Source organism: Wyeomyia smithii, chromosome 3, assembly GCF_029784165.1.
Source record: "Wyeomyia smithii strain HCP4-BCI-WySm-NY-G18 chromosome 3, ASM2978416v1, whole genome shotgun sequence".
NCBI lineage: Eukaryota > Metazoa > Arthropoda > Insecta > Diptera > Culicidae > Wyeomyia > Wyeomyia smithii.
The window spans coordinates 38,394,274-38,422,064 of NC_073696.1; the positions used below are offsets into that span (position 1 = coordinate 38,394,274).

General features: G+C 39.6%; 1 protein-coding gene across 5 annotated transcripts in view; it reads right to left on the bottom strand.

The window, feature by feature from the left end:
• Window positions 1–27,791, bottom strand: part of LOC129727715 (insulin-like growth factor-binding protein complex acid labile subunit) — a 472,653-nt gene that overhangs the window by 102,090 nt on the left and 342,772 nt on the right. For all 5 annotated transcript variants that reach the window (XM_055685798.1, XM_055685799.1, XM_055685796.1 and 2 more), the window contains one exon: window positions 18,717–18,762. The gene's annotated coding sequence lies outside the window, so the exon portion shown is untranslated. The remainder of the gene's footprint in view (window positions 1–18,716; window positions 18,763–27,791) is intronic.

Sequence of the window (27,791 nt, forward strand, 5' to 3'; positions counted from 1 at the left end):
CCATCCTTGCCAGCCTTGGGGCTGGAACGCCTTTTACGTTTGTCGCACCGACGGGATCGCTTTCTCCGCCACCATGGTTCTCTGCCTAGGCATCATTCAGGGGTTCGTCGAAGTGCTGCTTCCACTTTTCGGTCACCTCACGATCGTTCGTCAGAATACTACCATCTTTATCCCGGAACATTTTGGCTCGCGGTACAAAGCTTAGTTTACTTAGAATAACGCAACTGTTCCAGCTCCGCATATTCCTCCTTCTCCCGGAAGATTTGGGCTCACTGTATCTCTTTCTGTTTTTCTACATTCTGACGAGTGGCACTGCGTATCTTAGCCGTCCGCGTCGTCGAACCACTCGTTTCGTTGGGTTCGTCCCACGCTGTTAATCTCCGCTTCCATTTGAAAATCATTTCTGCCCTTTTCAAGTCCTTCAGCTGTCAAAATCAAAGCAAGAGCACTCGAGTAGTTTTTGTTTGACGCACAACGTACTCGAAAATAAAACAATTGTTTTTTAAATTGAATGCAACGGGTAAAAGCGTCACTGTAACCTGGTAATTCTCGATTGACAATGACCTTGTCAGGCTCTGCTTGCAGCAATAGATAGAAAAACTATCTATACATCTGCCCAAATGAAGAAAATTGTAATTTGATTATTTGAACTATTGTACTATTGAAAATTGTTAAGAATAGTTGAAACGCAGATTTCGACCTCTGATTGGTCGCTTGATTTCTCTAGCACGGTCGACAGAATTATATACCCAGTAAACTTTGGGCTATATAAGAGCATGTTTCTGCTCAAACCAATCGTTTAACTTGTAGATGGCGACTAGGACGGTTTGAACTAAGTAGCAGCGGGTAACTGCAATAGCGACAGCGGATAGCAGTAGCGGCACCTCCTCTATTAAAAACCTGTTTTGACGTAGGACTACGTCTTTGTTTTCTATACTAGATTACACATTGTGAAATTGAAAATGAAACTGGCAAATGTTGCGTCAGATTTCAAACGATTATAGCGAGCGAACTACTTAATGCATCTTAGTCATTTATATGTTGGTGGATAGATAAAATGTGTAACAATTTTTTGATATAATCTTCAAAATTGTTGCTTTACTGCTTAATGGTGGGAAAAGGTGGAAAGTTCCAAGGTCAAGCTTTCCCATACATTTCCCTCGTTATTGGCTTGCTTTCCGAGCACAGATAACAATAACATGGACGAAATAAATTCCACTGCCTACATATTTTGACTCAACAAAGTGTTTATTACAGTTATACAGTTTATCGCAGCATATAATATATACATTCAGTCCTACGTCACCATTTCATACAACCCCTAGTGCTGTATACCTTGTAGTAGCACCACCAGTAGTGGGTACATCGATCAGCACTTTCTCCAAATAAAGGTTTGACAATACACTGGATTCTCTTTTTACGCGATTGATACGTGCGAGCAAAAAAAGAATCGCGTAAAAAAAAATCGCGTAATTTCGAACAAATCGCGTAATTTGGAGCAAATCGCGTAAAAAAAGATCGCGTCGTTACAAAACCTTTCGCTATGTGGTAAGTGTGTGTATGTGTGTATGTATGTCTATGTATGTGTATGTGTGTGTGTTACATATTGGCTCGTAAACAATATTTCCCATGTCACACATCGCGTAATTTCACGAAAATCGCGTAATTTCGAGAAAATCGCGTAAAATAAAATCACGTAAAATAAAGTCGCGTAAAAACAGAATTCAGTGTACAAATTTTCAGAGTGAAAACTGTTTTTCAGTGTGTTACCAAAGAGTGCCTTATTCCCACTTTCGGGGATAGCACAGAAATGCGATCAGCATCATATTCGATATTAAATCAAACAACAAATCGTCCTATTGATGACACGGTTGACAGAAAGACATACCTGGTTAACCGGGAATGCACTACTTGGGTTATATAAGAACCTGCTTTTGCTCAAACCAATCATTTTACTAGTGGAGGTATATTTATAAAATTAGATCCACTGAATATTTGGTCACAGCCTTTTACTTACTGTGGCGCCTCTGGTGGTGGTTACGAGAAACCAATGACAGCGCAGTGATGAGGAAGGTTTGTTTACATAGTTTCATCAAATTCGAGTCAGTGGATCAAGATTTTTCGACGACGGAACGTGAAAAAATTTGCACACTCACGTTGAAAATCCGACGTGGTCAGGTGCAAAAATTGCGAAGTGCTTCAAATTCTCCAAACCAACCGTAAACAGCATGCTGGAACAATTCAATGAAACTCTAACGCAGGATCGCACTGATCACAGCAACTGCAGAAGTGGAACAATTGCAAGTAACTACGTTTGAAAGTCTGCAGAGCAGTTTGGGCGAATCCTGGGATCACCCTGCGCGGTGTGGCCAAGAAGTTCTTGGTACCGTACAGCACTGTTCGACGAATCTGTCTGCGTCAAGGCCTGCGGTCGTTTCACGCCAGCAAGTACCCCAACAGGACCCTCGAGCTGAATCTCGTTGCAAAACGCCGTGCTAGGATGCTGTATGAGAAAGTTCTACCAAAATCAACATTTAATGGACGGATGAGACATATATAAAAACGGGTTTCGCGCAGCTCCCAGGACAAAAATTCTATATGTCCAAGCGCAAGGGTGATGTCGCCAAGCGGTTTAAATTCGTGTTTACTGACAAGCAGTGTTATGAAAATGACTGCAAGACAATGACAGCAAATTTTCAACTGATCCGGCTCTCATTGTTTTGCACAGCTCTCTCTGCTCCCCACACGTTCGGTAAACAGTCCGACAGCAAATCTCAACTTTTTTGTTTCAAATTTCAAGCTAACAACGAATAATTGATATCTTGTGTATTTTTCTGAAAAGACGAAATTGTTATCTACAACTTTGTCAAAGACGTTAGATTCTTCAAGATGTCATTTGTGCTTTTATTTGTTTATTGGTTACTTTTATCATGACTAATTCTTGAACAAGGCTTGTGTGCGAATATTTTAAGGCCAGAACTGTGTGTTTATTGATGTCTCACACAAAAATACACAGTTAAATTATTTTTAAAGAGAAATATGTGTCACTTAATAAGTGCATTTTTTTAATAAACGTCTCCAATAATTGAAGAGATAAACTAGATAAAAAATATCCCAGCTGGTCTTGAGGTACAATGCTGGCCTAACAAACCAGTCGTCGTAGGTTCGAGTTCCGGATCGGGAGAGACTGTTAGTTTCAGTAGGATCGAAGCGCTAGCCTCCCAATTGTGCTGTACACTAAAGCAGTTGGCAGCGAGTTTTCGAAGGCATACCACTCGGTTATTGTTATTGCGTCATCTGCGAAGACATATCCTTATGTTTGTTATGGTGATGAAATCGTAAAATAGTGTTTTCGTAAGTAATGCATCAACTATTTCCGAGTCTTGTGCCATCGAAAATTGTAGTCGAGTAGTGATGGCTCCTACACACTATAACCTTAAGAGATAAAAAAAACTTCGAACAAAGTTCCCATGCCAATTTTCAGCATAATCGAACCTCGGGATGTGAAACATTAAAGCGGTCGAAGTCATATTATTTTGATCGACGAAAAACTGTATATATCGCAATCAGTGCTGATAAAAGTCATTTTCCCCAGCAAAATTCTTCGAAAATTACAGCCAATCATTTTCAATTTTCACTTCCAATGATCGCAGCACTCTTTCAGATGCACTAGATTTTCGTCCTTGTAACGTGCTGTTATACTCAGATGAAATAGATCGCACACATCGTTCACGATTACGGAATAAAATTTGACGACAAATCCAACCAAATGATCTTCACTTCAAAGCGAAAAAGAAAAACAAATAGTCCACTCAACCAAATTAACCTCACCGAAACACTTTTTCACTGTCACTGACCGATGCCTTGACAATCTTCGTTAACTGATAAACTGATTTTGTTGTCTTGCTTTCATCGCATGAAATGTAATGAGGTGTTTTGTCAGTTCACTTCCATGCAAGAAGCGGGAAGGGAGAACTCTGAAAGGATTGTAAAAAAATAACGTTTATGAATGCTTTTTTTCACTTTCACTCAAGAGTGTCAACAATTATCAACCCTGATCGCAATTGTTTCTCATAAAATTACGGAAGTTGGACTTTTTTTTTGAAACATTTAGTCTTAGAAATGCCTAAAACATTAAGATCTGGTGTAGCCTAACAAACTCCCAGGAATTTCGATCTTTGAAGCAACATTAGATTCAGAAGTTTCGTGCTTTTCTAATTCCAAAATATTTGGTTTTAGAAAAAAAAAATGTTCGGAAATCGGAAATTTCATGCTTTTTTCATCGGTCTAGAAAAAATTAAAAACTTCGATCGCTTTGAGGCACAACTTTTCTCTGTAGGAGACTGAACCACTGCGACCATTGATAGTAGATCTGCTGTGGTATGCTCCGCCTTACTCTAGGTGCATTTAATGGCACATAACTATTATTGACTTAACCCTCTAGTGCCCAGTGCCGCCTTGAGATGGTTTTCAGTTAAACATCTAAAAATCTTCAATCAACTCTTGAAAAATGTTTATAAAGTTTCAAAGTGATTTTTTCGAAATCCGTCTGAAAATTAATTTGGGCACTAGATGTCCAATTTAGTCATATAATAATTTGCATTTATTTTCCAGTCAGGCACCACACATCGAACGAAGTAGATCATTCGAGAAGGGCTCTCGTTCCATACGTCGGAAGCACTTAGGAATCCTTATCCGAAGATACGTAGTCTGCATTGTGTTCATACTCGACTTTCTCAGAGTAGGTATTCCGAGGTTCTCATGTTTCTCAAGTCTGTAGAAGCGACTCCTCTCATCATCGAGTTTACCGAACTTCCCGCAGTTTGGATTTATAAGTTTTTTGATTGCCATAAGCTAGTGTACAGGTATTTACTATAATAGGATCTGTTTTTTGTGCTAACTGCCGAAGCGGAAGAATACATTCTCGCACTAGCTCAAACTTGCGAATAGGTGCTTTAAGCGCTTTGAGTGCTGCCTGATTGTCGGAGAAAATACAGATTTTTGCATGTCGGTAATTCCTCTTCAAGGTGAAACGGTATTAAGCCACAAACGGCCAACTTCGAGCCACTACTTCGAATGTTCAAAGGCACAAGACTCGGAAAGAGATAATGCGTTCCCTGTTCAAAAGACTAATCTAGGTTTGCTTCACCGCAGCAAACAGAAGTGAGGCATTAAATGTTATCGAGTTTGGTGCTTTTAAAAATTCGAAGTGGTGGCTCGAAGTCGAACATTTTTAGATTCGGTATTGAATCCCTTAACCAGATGTCCTTAAACAGATGTATGCACATTCAATAATTATATTTCAGCTTGGAAAACTGTTGGCCAGTGTCCTATAAAAATATACTCATCTAGGGCTGCCCCAATGATACCGGTCTTGGTGGCTTCATTGATTTTAAAATGGGCGATGTGGAAGACCTAGAGCCTAGTTCAATTGCAATGGCTAAGTTTATCTATTAGACCATTGCCAGGAACTTGTAATAATTTATGTCATGCGATATACAACTATTCGAATATTATTCTCGATTTGACCATTGACTGGAATATGCCATAAAGCAAAGCAAAGCCTTGGTGCTACATTCCGATTCGGAACTCGACCTTCTGTTTGTTATACACAGACTTCGCAGCCAACTGTTAAGTGTACAGGACAATTGCGGGGCCGGCGCTACGATTCTACTAACACTAACAGTCTCTCCCGAGCTGAGACTCGAACCTACGACATCTGGCTTGTTAGGTCAGCATCGTACCTCGAGACCAGCTGGGAGTTACTGGAATATGCCATGGTTTATTTAAATAACATGTGAGTTGCAAGGTAAGCAGAACCGCTTATGAAAGCAGGAAAACATTTCATCTCTTACGTGGTTCGCTCTTTTTTTTTCCTCAATATCCTCCCGCACTTATATCTTTACTACAATACCACACTATTGAGAGTGAGTGCTTCATAAAAGACACTGAGTTATGTTATTGACGTAGGACTACGTCTTTGTTTTCTACACTAGATTACACTTTGTGAAAATGAAAATGAAACTGGCAAATGTTGCGTCAGATTTCAAACGGTTATAGCAAGCGAACGACTTAATGCATCTTAGTCATTTATATGTCGGTGGATAGATAAAATGTGTAACAATTTTTTGATATTATGTTCAACATTGTTGCTTTACTGCTTAATGGTGGAAAAGGTGACAAATTCCAAGGTCAAGCCTTCCCATACATTTCCCTTGTTCTTGGCTTGCTTCCCAAGTACAGATAACAATAACATGGACGAAAAAAATTCCACTACCTACATATTTTGACTCAACAAAATGTTTTGGTTTGTTTGTCTTTGTCTAAGCTACGTGGCCACGCCTTAATGGTAAAAATCTACGCTGAACTCGATACAAAAGACTGCGTGTGGAAAATTCAGCTTCAGTATAGTTTGTTACACATGAGCGAGAGCAGTGCAGCTGTTAAAGGTACGCGACATTGAGAAACGAGAGCTGCATACGAGTCAACTTCCAGGCACCGCGGAGCATGTTACCTTTATTCTACACACGGCAGCAACAGTTACCATCGTACGCTGCAGAATATTTTGCTGGCACAGCGGAGAGCAAATTTTATACGCGGCCAACAAAATAATCGATGCTACCGGTGGTGGTGCGATCATCAGCGTTCTATAGCATACATTTCGAGCTGAAGATTATCGAATCGGTTCTTTTGAGAACTATATATGCTTGAAGATAAGAGTTACGAGAATTTTCACAACTACTCCTAGTGTGAAATGTTCATCCATTTCTCAATAATCATTTTTACAATAACGACCAGGGCGCACCAAAGATAAACGGTAGTGTTGTCTATGAATAGTTTATCACAACAAGACATAACCCTCATTTCAAGAATTTTTACTGCTAAATTGAATGGTTTTCCGGTTTAATTGTATGTTTGTGCCCACTCGAACACCGTTATCAGTCAAATATTGGAAACGAAAATTAGTTAATCTAAGAACCAGAGTGATTTTCGCATCGGGAAAGCAAAAACTTTCTTTTGATGCTTATGAAAATCACTCAGTAGTATTGAAGATGTATTGGTTTGTTTCTCTTTCTTTCTATAAGCTACGTGGCCACGCCTTAATGGTAAATATCGACGCTGAACTCGATACAAAAGACTGCGTGTGGAAAATTCAGCTTCAGTATAGTTTGTTACACATGAGCGAGAGCAGTGCAGCTGTTAATGGTACGCGACATTGAGAAACGAGGGCTGCATACGAGTCAACTTCCAGGCACTGCGGAACAGTTACCATCGTACGCTGCAGAATATTTAGCTGGCACAGCTACTGGAGGGCACAGCGGAGAGCAAACTTTATTATGCGCGGTCAAGGAAAATATTCATGGTGCGATTATCAGCGTTCTGTAGCACGAATTTCTAACTGAATATTATGGAATGGGTTCTTTTCAGAACTATAGATGCTTGAAGATAAGAGTTATGAGAATTTCCGCAACTACTACTAGTGTAAAATTTTCATGTATTCATGCATCGTTAGTTTTAAAACAACGACTATTAAAAATAAACGGTAGTGTTGCCAATGAACAGTTTAGCGCAGCATATAATATCGTCAGTTGAATTCAATACTGCCACAACTAAAAATTCATAGTTTCGAGAAAAACGCGTTTGAAAATTTGCGCCGAAAATTTCTTTTTTCATTTTCGTGAAAAATTCCAATTTCAGGATTTCCTATTTTAATTGAACTTGTTCGGGTCTATGATGTGCATGTAATAAGCAAATGATAAGAGTTGGAACCTCATTTTTCCGTCTTTTTAGGGATATTTTAGCTTTGTGCAATAAAAGCACATCTACTTATATTTCTAGAAATATTGTGAATTTTGAAACGGGTCTTTGTGAGATGAAACTTTATAGTATTTGGCATCGTTTGCCATCAATAACTCATAACTGCAAAATTTTGAGTTGTGCCAGTGTTGAATTCAACTGACGATATATATTTAGTCCTACGTCACCATTTTATACAATCCCTAGGGCTGTATACCTTGTAGTATTTTCTCTCAACCTGCCTCTCTGCCAAACATTTTCATAATTTATAGTTACAAATCCGCCCCCACCCTTCCCTCAAGAAGAAAATTGTGGATCTGGCTAAACAATCGACATATTAGAATTTCTATCTGGGAATTTTTCTCATAATGAAAATATCAAAGATGAGTTCAAAGTTTCACGTATATGATGGTCACGTCAAATATTCCGGTTCTCTGTTACATCTGTGAACTTCCATAATTTTCCCCGCAGCTCAAAGTTTTCTCAATTCCGAAAAGTCTAAATGTTCCAACTAGTAATCAGCCTTCACTATTCGTCCTGCTAAATGGAACGAATTACACCTATTACTTAAAAGGGCCTTTCCGACGTAAATTCACATGAATTTTTCAGTGCTGCAAAGTTTCCTCCGCAAATAGCTTGCGGCGCGATGGCGGCGGGTTTTTACCTTAAAAGAGCTCGTAAATGAGTATTCCACATTTTCGTATATGTGGAAGCGCACGAGCTGCTCTAAATTCACCGCACTAAATGCCGGGGTCTACCTTTGTACGGCGGCACGATCCGTAATTCGTGCGTTGGTCCCCATCCCTTTCCAGTTTCCAAGCTCTTAGGTAACTACTACTGAAAATAGGTGCAAATGATAAGGTTACACATTCTCGGCGAGGTCTTGTTGGGATGAACATAAGGATAAGCATGAACATATTTGGTCTGCGTGCCAACCGAAAAAGTACATGCCGGTGTTGTCTGCCTCAGGATATAGGTAGTATAAATTTTGATGCGCTGGTATGGTATCTTGATGGCGATTTGACGGCTGCTCGTTGTTTTAACGTTGTTTTTCAACTTTAACTACTGCAAAGGAACGACATAGGTTCATTTCCCCATGCATAACTTTCTTTATGACGGATTTCAAATAACTTGATACTATGTGCCTGTTTGCAAAATCAGTCGAAAAAAACTTCAACCCCTTTTTAAAGTTGATTTAGTTACTCTTGACACCAATTTGAAATTATGTTAAACAAACATTTCGTTAGACTGTCACAGTCGAAAACTTTCATTCAAAGTCAAGCCGAACAACCCAAAAGACGTTAGAAAAAATCCAATCAGACATAACTTTTCAGATTTTGAAGCACGCATGGCATACAAAAATCGTCAAAATCACTCACGCGAGAAGCCATCGCACCTTAAGCCCCACCACTGAGGAGCTCAAAAGCGATTCGGTGTGCGCAACTTTCTGTCCAAATATCGATAAGGACTGGGACAGGGATGAAAACGAGAAAAAAAACGCTATGATTATGGTTGCCATCTTAAACATAATGGCGGGTGAGGATATAAAAGGCACTCACCGGAGCATGAGGGAGCATGATTAAAGCCAACCCGTAATTTGGTACATTTTTCTTCATTGTTAGCCTTACCTTACCCAAGCAGATGCATCTCTGAAACCCTGGGAGAATGTTTCGAAGCGGAGGAGGCTTACCTGCCCTTAAGCGGACTTGATTTGCTTTTATGGAATCGCAGCTGGAGCGACAGCAAAAATGCAAGCAAAAAATACCAACAAAGAACATCGCGTTCCAAACGGGATAACAAGTAGCTCGTTTCAGCAGGATAAATGTAAGTTTGTCCGAAAATTGGGTGAAATTAAGTGAGGGTCATTAAGCGTGAAAAATGGTGTCGCTTCAATCGTGCTTTTACTATTTTAAGAATTATTTTGATTTTTGTACTTAAACATTGAAGAACGAAAATATAGGACCCACCAAATCGATTCGCTATTTTGAGAATTACTTTTTAATATGCAATCCCAGAAACAAAAAAAAAAGGTAAAATAGTGCTCTGGGCATTTCCGTAGAAAGAGATTGGTACCGATTACATCCCAACTTACGAACACGACTGATAAAAAGTGGTTTCAGCTTTTCAATAATTAGGATGCCAAGGGACAAGCGACTGTCAGCTTGAATTTTCAGTGCGCTAGAAGGAGCGCTGTAGTATAAAATGTGCATCTAGGTATTGTTCTTTATTCCCAATACACGTCAGAAAGCGCTCTTGATAAGAGATGTACTATGCAAAAGTTTTCACTCCGTTATAATTTATGCTATATTTTACGCTTTTACACCCTCCGTGGCGTTGCTTCAGTTCCCACGACCCAAATTGCGAGTTGTGGAACCAAAACTGCTTCCAGCTTAAGGTAGCTGGCCGATACCGAGGCTGAAACGGAAGTCCCCGAAGCCATACGGCAAATCTGCGGGCGGCGACGGATGGCAGCACAAGCAAGCCGGCCGAGAGTCAAACATAAATAAAGATGAAGCAGATAATTGTCGGTTGTTCGGTCGATCTTGGAGCCCGAAGTGGTGGCATTTTGCCTTCCAATTGGGAAAATGGCAGTGCAAAAAGAAGGAAAAAGTTCATAAATTATTACACGGGTAGGCCCTGGTATGGGCGCTTTTGTTTTATCGTGTCTCATATTCAGGATGAGAGGCTGCCGACGGTTCTGGCTCTCGCTAACAAATCATCAATTAAATTGATTACCCATGATTTGAGTGGCTCATCAGGCCGAAAAACGTCGTCTACAGAGTACGGTGTGATTTAATGGGTTTCACTTCCGGCAAGCACCGGTTCGAGGGCTTCTTTTAAAATTTTACCCCGCAATATGAGTGTGGACCCGCGTACAATGTACATTACAATGATTCATACGCTGGTGTGATTTGGAGCTCCGCTACGGTCGTTGCACAGCGAGCGAGTCAAATATTTGTTCTGGTTCAGTTGCTCTGTGCCGCGGGATGTAGAGATCCAGGCGCGGTCGGCAGGCACTATTCAAGTTCAAGGTTAACCCTTTGCATACGAACCATGCGGCAAAAATTAAAATGGTTTACAACTTTCAAATTTAAGAAAATATGACTAAAAAGAAAACCTATTGAATAAAAAACGAACAAAGAAAGAAGTCTTTGTTTTTAATTTTTTTAAAATAAATAGTAATGGAGATTATATATTGACAATTTCCACTCTCAACCGAATCTAGGAAACCTCAATCGCACCGGTTACTTTACGCCACAAATGAGCCGTAGCTAGACGATCGTCTGCTATGAATTTTCTTCTCGGCAACGCATGGGTGGCCGTCATAAAAACTGATGTCAAGACAAAACTAATTTTCCGTCCAAACAGAGCTAACGATCCGTGTCATTGTGGTTAATCTCAAGAAATCACGATTTCAACTGTGATAAATGAACGGCAGCAATGATCCCACGGCTTCCAGCGGACCGGAAATTCCTAAACCTGGAGTCAAAATTGCTTAACAACACGAAAGGGAAACATTCTATTCTAGTGAAACAGCCTCCGGCCGCAGTGGAAGCGAAAGCGCCCTAATGAGACACGGAAGGCACAGAGTTGAATCCGTCAATTAGACACGGAGAGAGGCAGAACGGATGGCAGCAAACACGAAAGTAAAATGTTGGACGTGTTCCAAATCGGTTACCACGGATTGGCGTTCGCAGAATTGTGTCATACAATATGCATCAGCACAGCATACATATCGCAGTAGATTCCCTTAAAGATTTGATCCGCTCCGATCAATAGTGGTGTAGACTTCAGCTGTGGTGACATTCTGTTCTTTAACTTGTGAAAATAAATTCTAAAAAAAAAGGTCAGCAATCATCAGCCGTTAACTTTTAGCTCTAACATTCGCAAACGAATTTGCCAGCTTCCTTACATTCGTGCGGATACCCGTTGGGAATGAGTCCCTTCAAGGATGCTGAAACGTGACTTCAGAAGTTGAAACCATTGGGCGCTAGCGAGGAAATTGTTCGATTCAGTGTCACGCACAAACTCGTACGCCTACTTCCAACATAAAAGTGTTATTGGAACTCATTTCAGCTTCATGTAACTCAATTTAGAACCATGTCAAACAAATCAACGAAACAAAAAAAGAAACCGTTCACGATATCAGCAGCTGATGTCGCCTTGTTAGCACCATGCAATAAATTTGCACGGGCAAAACAATTAAACTTGTACGATTATTAGTTAACCACTCGCAGCTGTGCCTAACGGGGATGATGATAATCTTGAGGGGAGCCAAGCGAAACCATCTTGAAACGAAAGTCGCACAGAATGAATACATTTTTCCTTCCGCCACTTATCTCCAATCGAATCTAATTTTGTTGTGCCTTTTTGCCTGCCCATTCTTATCACGCGGAAAGCTCTCAACAACCGGCGAGAGTTTGGGTTTCGTTGCGACCCTTACGGGTATTTCCACGGTCATCAATCTTGATAGCGTTCCGACACGACGCGAAACAAAAAAAGCTACTACTTTTCGAGTTAGCAATTTTCGTTACAGACGCTCTTTCCCCTACCAGCCTAGCAGCACGCAACTGTTCAGTAAGTGTTTTGTTTTTTATTTCTATATCGATCCCATCCCAGTTCGGTTTTCGTAGGCACGGTCTATAAGAAGGAAGACCTGTTTGAACGTAGGCGATAAATCAAGACGCTTCACTGTGCTCACGGCTACACGGGCGTCCGTATCTCCTCTGGATGGCCATTTCGATTTCTGTCGTGCCGCATGCAAGGCTGGGAGGCTGCCGATGCGAAACGCATCTGCTTCGTTCAGCTTGATGCCCCGTGACTGGCACTGGAATACGGCAAGATTAAAAAGTCGTTTTCACTTCTCGTGCAGCCACTTGAGAACAACGAGATAAGAAGGACGAAACCGCCGCCGCCAATGCGAAGACGTGCGCCTGCCGGGACGGGACATTGTCCGATGCAGCCATGCGTGCGTCTACTGATAGACCGAAAGCGGCCTTTTTACCGCACTGGATGATTATGATGGCTGTAGGTTCTTCGGGGGCACGACAATCAAGCTGGACTATAAAAATGCCGGCCCTATTTGGAGCGGAATAAATTGAAAGCTCCTTGGTTTGGCTAGCGAACAAAGAGAGTAATTGAAAGTACGCGGGCTTAAACTCAGTATTTAGACTGAAAAAAAAGAAAGCAATTTTTTACTAGTAGATTAAGCTAAGTAGTTTTCTTTTGGTTTGGTAAAAATACCGGTGCGGCGAAAAACTAGCATGCCACTTTTGCGAACAGCGATATACCATTATATTAAGTTGCAACAGTCATAAATGCATATGGGTCATTCCATACGAAGTGTACATGCCACTTGGACACGACCATCACAGATTTTGCTCAAAGTGAATGGAATTATTCATCTACTGTCTCTTTGGAAAAATCCCAATTTTGGTATCGATTGGAATACTCTCTCTAGGACCACCCTCTTTATTGCAAAGTCACGCAATTTTTGTCAAAAATCTCTTTTTTCTTTTTCTTAGAATTCATAGACGTAAGATGTCCGAAAAAAAACTAATAGATGATTTTTGAAGAAAATAAACCTAGAAATCTAGAAAAAATATAGGTTTTGACCGGAAGTGTTGCCAGATAAATTATTTTTGTATTTGAAAACCAAATTTACATTTTCGGCAAATGCAGCCATTTTTATTTTAAATTTGATAATTTCATCGTGTTCCTTGGAAAATTTCACATAAGAAACAACTATCATCGCGAGGTAATATGAGCCAATCTCGAGATATAACATTTTTTCGAAAAAAGTTGTAAACTTCGTTATTATTTTGTTTTATAATTTATAGACGTAAGACACCTGAAAAATTGTGATAGTTGAATTTTTAAGAAAATGAACCAAAGAATCCAGAAAAAATATTGTTTTTGACCGGAAGTGTTGCCAGATAGATTATTTTTGTATTTTAAAATTGAATTTGCATTTTTCGGCCAATGCAGCTATTTTTATTTCAAATTTGATGGTTTCATCGTATTACTCAAAAAAAAATATACGTAAGAAGCACTTACCACCCCGTGGTAATATGAGCCAATCTTAAGATATAACATTTTTACGAAAAATTAATTACGAAATTCAGAACTGTTTCCGTAAAAATGCTATATCTCGAGATTGGCTCATATTACCTCGGGATGATAGTTGTTTCTCATGTGAAATTTTCCTAGAAATACGATGAAAATTATCAAATTTAAAATAAAAATGGCTGCATTTGCCGAAAAATGTAAATTTAGTTTTAAAATACAAAAATAATCCATCTGGCAACACTTCCGGTCAAAAACAATATTTTTTCTGGATTCCTTGGTTCATTTTCTTCAAACTTCATCTATCAGTATTTTCGGGTGTCTTACGTCTATAAATTGTAAAAAAATTAATTACGAAGTTTACAACTTTTTTCGAAAAAATGTTATATCTCGAGATTGGCTCATATTACCTCGGGATGATAGTTGTTTCTTATGTGAAATTTTCCAAGAAACACGATAAAATTATCAAATTTATAATAAAAATGGCTGCATTTGCCGAAAAATGTAAATTTAGTTTTCAAATACAAAAATAATTTATTTGGCAACACCTTCGGTCAAAACTTATATTTTTTTTTGATTCCTTGGTTTATTTTCTTCAAAAATCATCTATCAGTATTTTTCGGACATCTTACGTCTATGAATTGTAAGAAAAAGAAAAAAGAGATTTTTAACAAAAAATGTGTGACTTTGCAATAAACAGCGGGTCCCACTGAGCGGGGGGTATTCCGATCGACACTAAATTTGGGATTTTTCCAAAGTGACGGTAGATGAATAACTCTCCCAACTTTGAGCAAAATCTGTGCCAAGTTGTGCTTCTTCGTGGTCACTTCGTATGGAATGACCCATATGTATCTGGATGGATTTTGTGCCATCTCGTCTACGAAGTAGCCCCCTCTTAGAATTTAATGCAACTTTGTGGGTGTGTGGGCCTTACCATACTGTGTGTTTATCAAGCAAATTGTCAGACAATAACTTTCAAGAAGCAGACGTACTGCAGCTTGACAAGCACGAGAACGGTAATATAATCTCTTGAATATCGTGTTTTTTCTAATGTTTCATTTCGTTTTCAATATCTTATTCATCGATTTAGGTTATGTACAACGTCAAAAGTAAATAGAAATTTCTTTTTGACTCAACAGTACTGTTATAAGTATGTGTTTTCTTGTTTTCTAAATTGAATATTGGAGTCTATTCTGACATCAAGCACCTAACTCTTTTAGTTTGGCTGCTATTCCACTTTAAAAGCAATAAGCTGCGTCTTCATTTAGTGTTGTAAGGTTCACAGTTGCCTGCTCCACTGTGTTTACGTAGACGCGTCGTTGAATGAAGGCGCAGATTATTGCTTCCAAAGTGGAATAGCAGCTAAACCAAAATGTTTAGATGCTTGGTAACAAAAAACAACTTTTAGAGTAGAGTCCAATGTTTAATTTAGTTAACAACGAACGACACCCATGTTTATCACACATTTCAGAGAGAAAATTTCATTTAAGTTCTCAAAAAACATTTGTTTTCACATTTGTTCTTTTCTAAATGCTTCTTATTTTCACTAAATTGACGTTTTCAAGACATTCTTGATCACGAAATTGTCTCAGCTTTTCAACGAAACCAACAAATTTGAGCTAGCTGTCATGCTTCTTGTGCTAGACCTAGTTAAAGGCAAACATAACCGAAAACTGAAAAAAGTGAATAACTCTGTTAGTTAAAATTAGTTAGTAGTCAAATTTTGGCCTTATGCGTAGAAGGATTTTTTTCATCAAATAGGGTCCTCTATCAACTCTTAAAGGATTTTAAGTCAGCTCGCTAACACCCTGTATTTTTACACTCTTGACGAGTGATACTGAGTGCAATTGCTTGCAATCCAGTATGTTCATCGATTAAAGTCTGGATTCCTTTAAACGGATCGTTCCAGCCTTCAGAAGACCTCAACGGTCAAACTCAATCACGCCGCTGATCTCCACTGCGCGAGCTGGAATGTACACTCCAGCGTCAAAAGCTCACAAACAGCAATCTGGTTTGTTTGCTCGAGGCATGACAAGAAAAACGCAGTTAATCAAGGGTTAATTTTGTCATCACGGCTGAAAATCTTGCCAGATCTCAATAAGATTGCATTGTATTCATTACTTTTGCTTTGGGCCGGAAGTACACAACTCAGGGCTCCGGATATTCTTCCGGGTACAGGATCAATTTCTGTGGTGCTTTTCTGGCTAATGGAACCTTGTACCTGTCCAGCTCGGACGGGGGATATAAAGGGGCTTCACTTTGGAAATCGCAGAAGCCACTGTTGGAAGAGAGAATCAAATCCGTAAAATAGAATTAAAACCGAAACCGTAGAAAAAAACAAAAACAAAGATACTTCTAATAACCGCTCTGTGAGGATGAAGGATTTTGCTGCTTTTCTGCAGCCTATTGTTCCAGCAGCTGCTAATTCGTGCTGCAAACGGTGTACAAACCGCACTTTTCACTGCAGGCAATCATTTTCACAGCAGAGTACCGAGTCGAACAAAAGAACAGGTGCTGTACACAAGCTGTGTAACTAACAATAGTCGCAGATCGAACGTAGAACGTTGAAGCGGACTGAAACAATGCGCGTCTGTTTATTTTTGTAAAATCGGACAACTTAACAGTGAAACAGGCAACCGTGATCCAGTCTCCTCTGAGTTCATATCGGAATAGAAATGGGCGAATGGCTCACGAGCCGTTCATATGAACCGGTTCTTGAAAAAAAGAGCGAAAGAATGAACGAAAACGAAACACCAATGAGTGCGCCAAACTAACGGCTCGTCCGTAACCAAAGTTCACCGAAACAACACGAGCTGTCAACGCACGTGAATCATTGTGATCCATGAGCCATTAATATGAGCCGGTTTGCAACGGTGAGTCAACAGACACAATAAACAAAAAAACTGAAAGAGTGCATGCAAAACGGTTGCTGCCTTTTTCAGAATGCAATCCTTCATTATTATTATGAGGACAATAATTTCATTATTATACCAACAAACTCGTCAATCCTTTCAATTGGGTCCTAAAGTTTGACTCGAATTTTAGGTTTTTATGCATCAACTGAAAGAGAGTGTTTTTCTAAGAAAAACGTGATTTTTTTAAAACGTTTGTCGTTGTCCTCCAATTTTCAAATGCAGATTAAAAGCTGCTCGAAAGGCCTTCAATGACAGTTCGCCCATATACCGTACATGGGCGAATTGTCATTTAACACCTTTCGAGTAGTTTTTTTATTCTTCATTTAAAATTCAAAGGACAACGACAAACATTTTTCAAAAATCACGTTTTGTTCAGAAAACTTATTTCTTTCAAACGACATACAAAAACTGGTATAGTTTTAGGACCCAATTGCCGTGAGTTTCGCTATATCGAGAGATATTGGCTGTTATGCAGTGGATGCTGACAGAAAAGAAGATGGAGCTTGAAAAATGCCAAACATTTTCAATATTCCTGGATCAAGACTGCCTGCGGAAGCAAACCCTATTTTTGCTTCGATGTTGCATGCTGCCAACGTTTTGTTTCTCCCAAATAGTTTTAGTTTTAGCCAACTTACCCTTGATTGGTTGAAATTATTACCTGCTGTTGTTGATAGTGGAATAATCTCGTTAAATTGGCACGATCATTCCTTATTTGAAGAGTCGCGATGGATTATTATGCGAAATTTATCAACAGTGAAATTTACTGTGATAACATATCAGAATCATGTGTAGCATTCGAATCAAAGAATCCCGCCATGACAAAGAAACATCAAACGGAACAAATATTATTGTTCCGTTAGACCTTCTGTTGTACCTAGTTGTGCCATTTGATCAAAAGGAAACGGTTTGTTCTATGACCGGAACGGTGAGCTCGGATCCTATGTTTACCTGTTACATTCCGGTCAATAGTTACTGCGGTGAGAGACGAAGGCTTTGGAAATATATCATCCACCAAACCACGGCACGGCATATGGATATTTTTCGTTACACTTATGAATATTTTACGCTTACGTTCATATTTTTCCTGTTATCAACCGTTTGTGTTCACCATGATACTCTGCTTTTTATTACCGATGGCGGTACGCCGTCGCCTCAAGCACCCAACACACTTGTTTACGGACAACAAATTATGTTTCCTTTCCCACAATCAGACCGGCAATCTAATTATCCCTGCGAAGAATCCTGCGCTGCTACAGAAAATGCATGGTCAGTTTTTCTCTCCGTTCTGCCACAGTTGTGAACTCTAAGCGTGCCAGTGTAGGCTATCATTGGCTCACCTGGGAAGAGTGGTTTGTGGCTGTAAGTTTCGCCCCCAGGTGACCAAGCACAATCAAGATACGACCAAGTTTGTCGCCACTGCTCCGCCACCGAATGGTGCCTCTGCGAAGCGGTTATTTGTAGGTATGTGTGTTGCTTTGCTCTTCCAGATCCCAGACATTTATACCGTTTATTCACAATATTACGGCCCGGTACGTAGCGGATCGAAATCAGCCTCGGGCAGATGTTCTTGTCGCACTCTTGCTGAGTTATTTATTCTTACCCGCTGATAAACACGTTGCACAGGTTCGTCAACAAGAGCCCCAAGGGGCTTGAGCGGTTTCCGCTTCGCGGAATGATGCGAAGGAATCTAACTTGGAGTACTAGAGCATCGAAATTTCTTTTGAACTTAAACACATGAAGGCTGATGAAACACAATTATGCTTACGAGTGGTCAGAAAGTATTTAAAAGATATCAAAACCGCAGAGAATTAAGGCAACACACGAAAAGGCTTTACGAACTTCAACGAGAATCCAAAAATTGTTTGATCAATCATGCGATGAGATGAAAACCGAATAAGTAACTGTTGTTGTAAAGTTGAATTTAAAATATGTACTTACTACACAGGAAATGCTCTTCGTTCCAGTGATGTTTTTTGGGTCGAGCCTGTGTAACAAAGAAGAGAAAAATAACAGTTAAAATAAATAAAATTCAGGTAGGGACACACTTCGCAGGAAGTTTCAAATTTATCTAATTTTTTCAACAATCCAAACAAACCGTTCCCAGAAAGGGTACCCCCAAGGAGGCAGAAGCTCAAACGTCGTAGCTTGTCTATCCTGGTGGAAAAATAAACACCGAAACATACTCGAAGTGTGTCATTTTTTGACCGGCGACGACAACGACAGGAAGGAGCACGCCCAAAGGTTCACAGGAAGAGAACATAAACCGAAGGATCGGACATCCGATTTAACGCCACCCTTCCTCTATTGCGGTGCAATAGTAGAAAGTTGTGGGGCGACCAGGATGGCACTGACCGCGGTATCCTTCCGGCGGTAGCAGACGTTTCTTTTATGCTTTGGCTGCAAAACGGGCGGCTATTTGGATACGAACGGATAAAGTAAAGCGGCATGTGAAAATTTTTTATTTGCCCGAAAAAAGGCAGCGAGGGGGGCTTAGGATAAGGACAAGAGATACTTATAGCCCATAATAGCTGTTCCAACAGAGTTAGGTTCAGCTTGAATGAAGGAAGCAGTTGACGTGACAGAGGCTCTTTTTTCTCCTGTTGTCAAGTCAATAAAAAATGCACGCACGGTGTGTGTGTAGCTCCGTGTGTTAAAGCGTGTGGTTTTACGGGCGCACGTACGGTAGGATGAATATTGTATAGAGGAACAAGTAACATATGCAGCGAAGTTTACTGCTTAAGAAGGTACAACCACGAGAGCCGAGTTCAAATGGAATTGACGTTTGCTTTTTAGTAGATATAGGCACGGTATGCTGCTGAGCAAGGGTCATGTTTCTATTCAAACTTCAAATTTTGATCTTTGAATCCTATACTAGGCTACATTTTTTATTATTTACACCTCTTTTTCAGATTTACTTTTCCAATAGACCTTCTTGATAATTGACTTATTTCTTGTTAAAAAACATGACTTGAAAATTATCTAATTCTATCAAAGCGAAACAATATTGTCAATAATTAAATATTTGCGATTTATTGCTTTTGATGATCAAATTGAAGTAAAATACTTTAGAGATTTTTTTTAGTTTGTACCGGTTTTTCAAGCATAACTGAGATAAAAATGAAATTTACACAATACCTTAGTTTGTCAATATAAACTATTTGTAACAGTTCTGAAAATACTGCAAATATTAAAACTGGAATTACGTTACAATAATGAAGAGAAAGTTTTATCAAAACTTTTCTTTAATTTTTGTAAATTAGAATAATTGGTAAAAGCTATTAGGGCTAACTTTCACGAGGTTTTCGAAAAACTATTTTTTTTCATACCAATTTGGATATTGTTTTTTAAAGGCAAGTTTATTGCAGTTACCGCATAGAATTTTTGTTTCGTATACATATTTATGATGTGTACAATTCAACATTGATCAGTAAATTCTAACTTTGAAGTCCAAGACCGTGCTATAACCGTGAAATGTCATTCTATGACCTTTCTCAATCGAATGTTTCGAATTGATTGGCAGTTATCTGTAGTTTTATAATCTGTATTTGAATGATTTCAATTATTTGCTTTTTCCATTCAAAGAATTTGAAAAATCCAAACGAGTATTGTAAGTGATAAATTGCATTATAATCATTTTAAGAGTAGAATATTATTGAGTTTTTTTTTTTCAGAGAATACGTAATTTTCGAATAGAAATTTTTTGGAGGTATATAACCTATACCTATATTTATATGAATTATGAATAATATTATTGAACTTTTATAATTGGGTTTATATGATTTGTAAATATGTTTGTGGATATATGCGTAAAGTTTCAATTAAATCGGAATGGAATTATTCAAAAATGATTAAACTCCAGAATTTTCTTGTCCCCTATTCTATATAGGTTATGGCCAACTCAGTATTGGTTGATGGATCTCTATATTCTGCGAGCAGTGTGTAATAACAGATAGATGTAAATTCGCAACTCTTTAGAATAGGCGTTTGTAACATACTATTGTTAAGGGTTATTCAAATCAATGCCACGTCAACTTAATAAAAATGAGAAATCTTGATTTCCAAAATTGTTTCAAGATCAAGGCTCTTGATTCCTGACTTTGGGAACACTCCATTTTGAGCTTTTCTCAAAACCGCTGTTTCGAATTTTTCTATCTCTGTTAGACCAAAATCATGTGGAAAAATAAATATGGAGTGTGCTTCTATAAATTTTATTAAATATCCTTAAACTCAAAACCTTGACTTCATATTTTGCAGCTAAATTTTAAATGGCTGAAACAAATTGGAATTGAGTTTATACGTTAAAATGTTTTTTTTTTCATATCACGTAGAATCCATTTTTGGAATTTTAAAAAGCATGTCACACGTATTCGCAAAGCAAACTTTAACCGCCGATTTTATTTAAATTTATACTCGTCATTACTGTTTTTTAAAAAGTAAGTAAGTAATTATTTTTGAGTACAAACAGTTTATACAGTTTTGGTTGAAAAGTTTGTCATCGTAAACTCAATAGCATTGAAAAATCACATCAAAACTGCTCGAGAAGCGAAATTAACATAAAAAAAAATGATTTTTTAACCTGATCATCAGAATAATGTCTCAATAAGTGATATTTTTTTAAAATTTCACAAAACAAATTATTTCATTAGGAAACCATTCAATTATTCAAGCGTACTAAAAACTAAGGGTTTCTAGGTATAACTTTTTGCTCGAGAAAAAAAGGAAAGTTTAGAGGTTTTCTGAGGTGTGCAGCAATTTTTATTGCATTAAAGTTGTAACTGTAACGATTAGTAGTTTTTGCTAATCGTTCCTCCGGCATTCTAGCTACATGCCCAGCCCACTGTAGCGTGTTGTGTTCCATCTGCTTGACCATACCCGCGGACTTGCGTGCCTGGTACACTGTATGGTTTATGCGCACCATTTTTCATTTTGCCGCTAAGGATTGACCGCAAGATTCTACGCTTAAAAACACCAAGAGCTCGCCGATCAATCTCTTGCAGCAAAGATGACCTGAATAAGGTTCTTGACTTCTAGTTTTTTCATACATTTTGCCCATGGCACTTTTACAATGGTTAGTACTGTAATATGATAACTTAAATTCGCATAAAACTATGGTTATTAGCAAAACCAGATGAAAACAAAAACTAAATGGCAGCACCATATGGGGATGTTGAAAATTAGATGGCCGCACCGTGCAAGGATATTGAAAATCAGATGGCAGGACCATACAAGGATATCGAAAAAAAGTCCTTTCGCCACCTGGCAGTCATTATCATATTACCAGTATACAAATTAGTTCGATTTTTGCTCACGCGCAGCGACAATCGTGTCCGCTTTATACTGCAAGAGTCAGGTATTTTATACTAGTCATCTTTGCTTGCAGTGCTCATGCTCCATAGCTATAGAGGGTCACTGGGAGAATCCGTGTTTTATAGTTTTGTATGAGTTTGCAGACTGTAGGACATCCGCTGGTTACGCAGGACCTGTTTGCGGCCGCTATCCCCCTCTTGATCTGCAAGTTGAATTCTCGAAATTTATCGAGGATTTGTCGCAAGGTAGATATTTGGTCTGTGGTGGAGCGTCCCTGTTGAAAACCACATCGGTAATCGCCCACAAAAGTTTCCTGCACCGGCCTCAGTCGATGGAACAGGATACGGAGGAGAGTTTTGCAGCCGATATTAGGAAAAGAGTTATGCCCCGATAGTTGCTACCGTCCAGATGGTGGCCTTTTTTGTAGATCGGACATAAAAGACCCTCCAACCAGCTCGAGGGCCATTGTTCACGAGTCCGCACTTTCAGCATGATCCGATGAATGGCATGATACAGCTATTCGCTGTCGGCTTTAGAAAGTTTGACGGGAATGCCGTCCTTCTTAGCTGCCTAAAAGTTTTTCAGCTCTTCAACTGCTCTCTTCACCTCGTCCATGGTCCTTCAAATCCTGCTCCTTCCGACGCCTCTGTCTCCCTCACTATTCAACAGCACGTTAAAATGTTGTTCCCAACGCCTGGTCACCTATGATTTATCGGTAATCAGGTTACCCTCCCTGTCGTTGCCGATGGCAGGGGCAGACACGTTTCGGTTCCTGATTCCGTTATTCTTTTGGCAGAGGCTCCTCGCATCGTGCCTAGAGAAGCAACTTTCCACCTCCGTATGAACACGCTCCCAATGCTGAAGTTTCTTCGTGCGGAAGAGTCTCTTCTCAGCGGCTTTAACTGCTCGATATCTCCCTACGTTATGATGTGTTACAGCCGTAGCAGTTCTTCTCATCCATCGCTCGCTGGCACTCAGCGTCTAACCTCTTGTTGGGGGTGGTTGTTGGAGCTGTAACCACACTTCTTGCGCTATGGTGTTGCTCGTACTGTGGATATGTCTTCACTGTGTGTCCAGGTTCTCTCCGATTTGCTATTCGTTCCCCTCACCAACTTTCTGTGAGTGCTCTGCTCTTGTTTATAACTGCAGGAAGATCAACCGTATCTTTCTCTTTGTTCTTGATACCTAAGACCTAAGTTCTTGATTATTCTAAGAGGCTTGTAGTCTTCACTGTTTCTGCGTAAAGCGAAAATTAAAACCAAACAAGAGTTAATAAAATAGAACGCAAAAATTGATCCAAGAGCGGACATTCCGGAGCCGGTTCTTCCCGGTAGTATTTTTCCATCCAACAGTAGTCGCGTAATACTATTGTACAGTACAAAAACTGGATTTACAAATTACAGCTCACACAACAAAACTCATATATATATAAATTTTCAGAACTCTCGACTACTTTGTGATAAGGTCGTATGTCTAAACGTAAACAAAATGAGTGAGAGATTATTTACGCTTGTGAAGTACAAGGGATATACTGCCGTTCTATGCATAGTTGTCCCATGTTACTTTTGGTCGATTTTCGTTTTTCATCACCAATGAGTCTATTTGAATTTATATTTTTGAAAAACTTTCAAAAATAACATTGTTTGTTCAGAAAGTCTTGAAAAACCATACCAAATCTGTTTGTCCCATCAATGATTTTCTACACATATTTGTCCCACTAATTTTTTTCTATTCTAATCGATCTAACTAATCACTAATTTCCATATTTACAACTTGGGAAGTGCTACAGAGCAATAATAACTTCTCCTTACAACGTTTGGCTGCATTACGGGTATCAGAAATTCGGTACCGAAAATCACTTTGCTTGAATATTTAAATGCGGTTCGTTCATATCTTTGTTCGGAATACCTAAACCTTGTGTGCTGGTTTGTAATCTGAATGCCTTTCCTTCTCGAGCATAAGAAGATAAACGCTTGAGATTCATATTAATAGAAAGTTGTAAGAACTGTCTTTTGTGTGTAGCCAAAATGTTGAAAGCCTAACAACGTTCAAATATGGGCAATCTAAAAAAAACCACTCCCCTTTGTAATTGTAAGTCATCTGATACTAATTCAATTAACTAAACTTTCATCTCGACTATCAGAACCTGCTTTTAAAGACAAGAATTTTTTTTTTGATTTTATTGGAAAAAGTCTCAAGTCAGTATGTATCAAGAACAATATAACTTTTCTTCTGGAAAAAAACAGGAAAATAGGAGGAAGTAAAAAAGGCTTGGGCATGATTGCTTTTGATATATTTCCATAGAATATTATAGTGACAATGAACATATTTGAAGTAAACAACTTCATCAGTACAGTGCCGTTTCGACTTTATCACAGTCAAAAATTACTTTCAGGTGAATCTAGCGAGACTGTGGATTCGAGTAAATGATGGAGGTTAGTATTTTTTGTTGAATTTTGACCGTGCTAAAATCGGAACAGCACTGTACTAGCTCCTGAATGGTGCGTTGTCCAGGTTAGACACGATATTTGTGCGTTGACCACCAGTAAACTTAAATCAATTCTACTTTGTATTTGCTGTACCAAGGTAGTTCCCACGATCGTCGTCGCACTGCAAACATGCCACTCATGATGACCGCCGGATGCCTACGATAGTAATCGGACAAAAACCAGGGTAATACAATACCTGATTCTCCAATCTGCCAATCTTATCGATGGCAGGCAGAGAAACAGACACCAGAAACACCTTGCCTTCAACGGTGCGTTGCAAAGTCGCATACTTGGTGGTCTTCCGGCCTGTTCCGGCCTCTGCCCGATTGATTGTTAGCAGGTCAAAGTGCATCCTGCTACTTCGCTTCAACGACGGCTAGCTTCGTGTCGAGTGAATCACTTGACCTACCACGGGATACAACACTGTTTGGCTGCTCTGTTCAGAGAAAGCTTGATAACAATTGATACACCTACCGGGGTCTGGCTGATAGAGAACGAGCAAGGAAAGTGAAGACCTATCACATTGAAGTGGCCGTCGGTCGTTGTCGTTTTGTATCCCTGAAGTGTGATGTTACCGAAAGGAAGTACTAGACTAGCGTACGATGATTGCGAAAAAAACGTTTGCAATAACTAATCATAAAGCAGAGAAGGGGGAAAATTGAAAAAAGAGACGATTTTGCGATAGGAACGTAAAAAATCAAATACGCGTTTGCCAAAAGGAAACAATGAACTCAAACATCCGGCTTTCGACATGTCAATCACGCATCCGCCTCGGTGGCTGATAAATTTACATTTTACCTTCTCATGAAGGATAAAATATAGGGCTTACAATTATAGATACTTACTGAGTTCCACATTCGCGATAGAATTTTTGATTTATTGTCTTTTTTAAAACATACGCACGATTGGTTATTCGCTTCGAATGAAAACAGGAAAAATGTTGTGCATTTCGTGTCGATTAGAACTCCATCATCGATGGCTAACAAACCCTAACATTATCGTTATGCGGGTAGTAGTCGAATGCACCAGCTGCATTGCGCTGCAACGTACGTTTGTATTCAGACTGAAATCAGTTTAGAACGTGATCTTGATGGATAACAATCAACCTGATTGCGGTGCATAAACATGACTTCCGTACAAATAGCTGTTGTCAATCAATCAACTGTATCAACTGGATATTGATAGACTGAAGAAAAAGCCTGAAAGCAACTGAATCTAGTACCTACCCATAGAGTGATTGGGAGAAATTTCGCGTTCTACACATATAGCAAATAAGATCTCCTCAAACGAAAAACCTGCCCACGGCTGTGTTGCATCATAACATTTGTAACACTTAATAGCCATTCGCGAGTGAACCGGCATGCCGAGTTTCTCGCGAGTTTACAGGATTCACAGAGTAATTTTTGTTGGCAATACTTCCGCTCAATAATTTATCCTTACATTTCGCAAACTAATCTCGCGGCTTTCGGTATGTTTTTCAACCCCAAAAGCCACTGGGATGAAAAACAGCATTTAAAGAAAAATACCGCGACAGAAGTTATGCGCAAGTTTTCTTTTAAATAATTATGGCCACTCGGATGCTCTAACTCTGGTCTGAGATAAGAGTAAGCATTTTTGGCCCCAAGCCCAACACCATTGTTTATTCGCCAATTGGTTCTGCCCCGGAACGAAGGCATCCCAGCTGGGCCAAACTGGTGGAATTTAATGCCTGTTGTGGTGGAACCGAGCGAGGAGATGGCAATTGGCGAACCCGAGATGACAGCGGCTTCGAGTGGAGAATGAAACGTAATGTATTCTTTCTGTAATAGTTGGCAGAATGCCCGAATCAGGCAGGGATGGAATTGAATTAGCTTGGAGTGGGAAATCTTGCGCGGCTCAAAATGCTACGGCGTCTTTACAAACGCCGGAGGCGATTTCGATTATAATTTGAATTTCTAAGAATAGATCTTGCCCATTCATCTTCAACTTTCTTGTGCAACTTTTGCCAATCTCATCTGGGTACAATGATAAAAATTATTACTGCTGCCTGAATTCGGGTCCTTATCGAACTGTTATTTCTGAAGAAGAGACATCCGAACATCTTCTATTCAAAGTTTTGACAAATAGTAATCACCGTTACAAATCCAGCACGGCAAAACCTGCTTTCTCATGACAGCTTGCACAAAGATAATCTTGAATGTATATGTGAGTTAGGAAAGGAGAGAAAGGGGGTAAGCAAAACCTGTGACTAATCTTCGGCCAGCCCCATTCAGTGACTGATATATTCAACTAGCACCGACAACGTCTCGGGTCACACAATAAATTATTTATTTGGCAAAAGTTGCCTGGCACCTGCGGGGATCTGGCACACTGCCATCGATTTCCAATGCCTATCGCCCTAGAGAACGAGATAGAGCAAGAGAGAGAGAGGAGGGCGGTCTATTTTATCCTCAATTGATTTTTGGTCATGCATGCCGACTGGCGGTGAACCAACAGTGAACTGGTACAGGAAACATCTTGATATCGTAACATCGGGGGTAGTACCAAAATTCGCACAGTCACCGGGGGCTGTACGTGTGCAAGAACAGCCTTTTCCACCGCACCGGTGCGGTGTTCTGGATCGATGGGGAGGTCTGTCACTGGGGCCAATGTAGGGTAGATTTCCAGTACAGAAAGTTTCCCATGGAGCCTGGTTTATACGAACCTTGCTCATTTTCCGCCACGTCAGCAGATTTTTGTCACGCTTTGTAACGTAAGCCTCGCTTCCGTCTGGAAGCTACCAACGCAGAGCAGACACATGCCGAAGGAGGTACAAGATGAATTCTATTATTTCCTTGATGAGATCGACTACCGAGAAAAGTTAGTCGGTATAAACAGCAACACTGGGAATGGACGGTGTCCAACGTAGTATGGTCAACAGGCAGAACCAAAAGTAAATCGATTCCGGTGCTGCCTTAACTGGAAAATCTATTAATATGAAAGCGTCCGGCCGTTCTGCCGGGATTCGTGAGCGTTTAACCACAATTCAGGGCAGTATTAGATGGTATAAGATGCTCAGATTGGATGTCCGGCCGAAATCGGTGGAAGGAACTGGTCAGCATTCGTAATATTGATTAAATATGGATTCAATTTCGGTTCATGGGATTAGCGATGTAGACATCAGAGGAGAGTTAGAAAAATGGTGAAAAAAGAAGTGAGACAGCCAGTGAAGAGATTTTATGCATTTGAAATCTTGCCG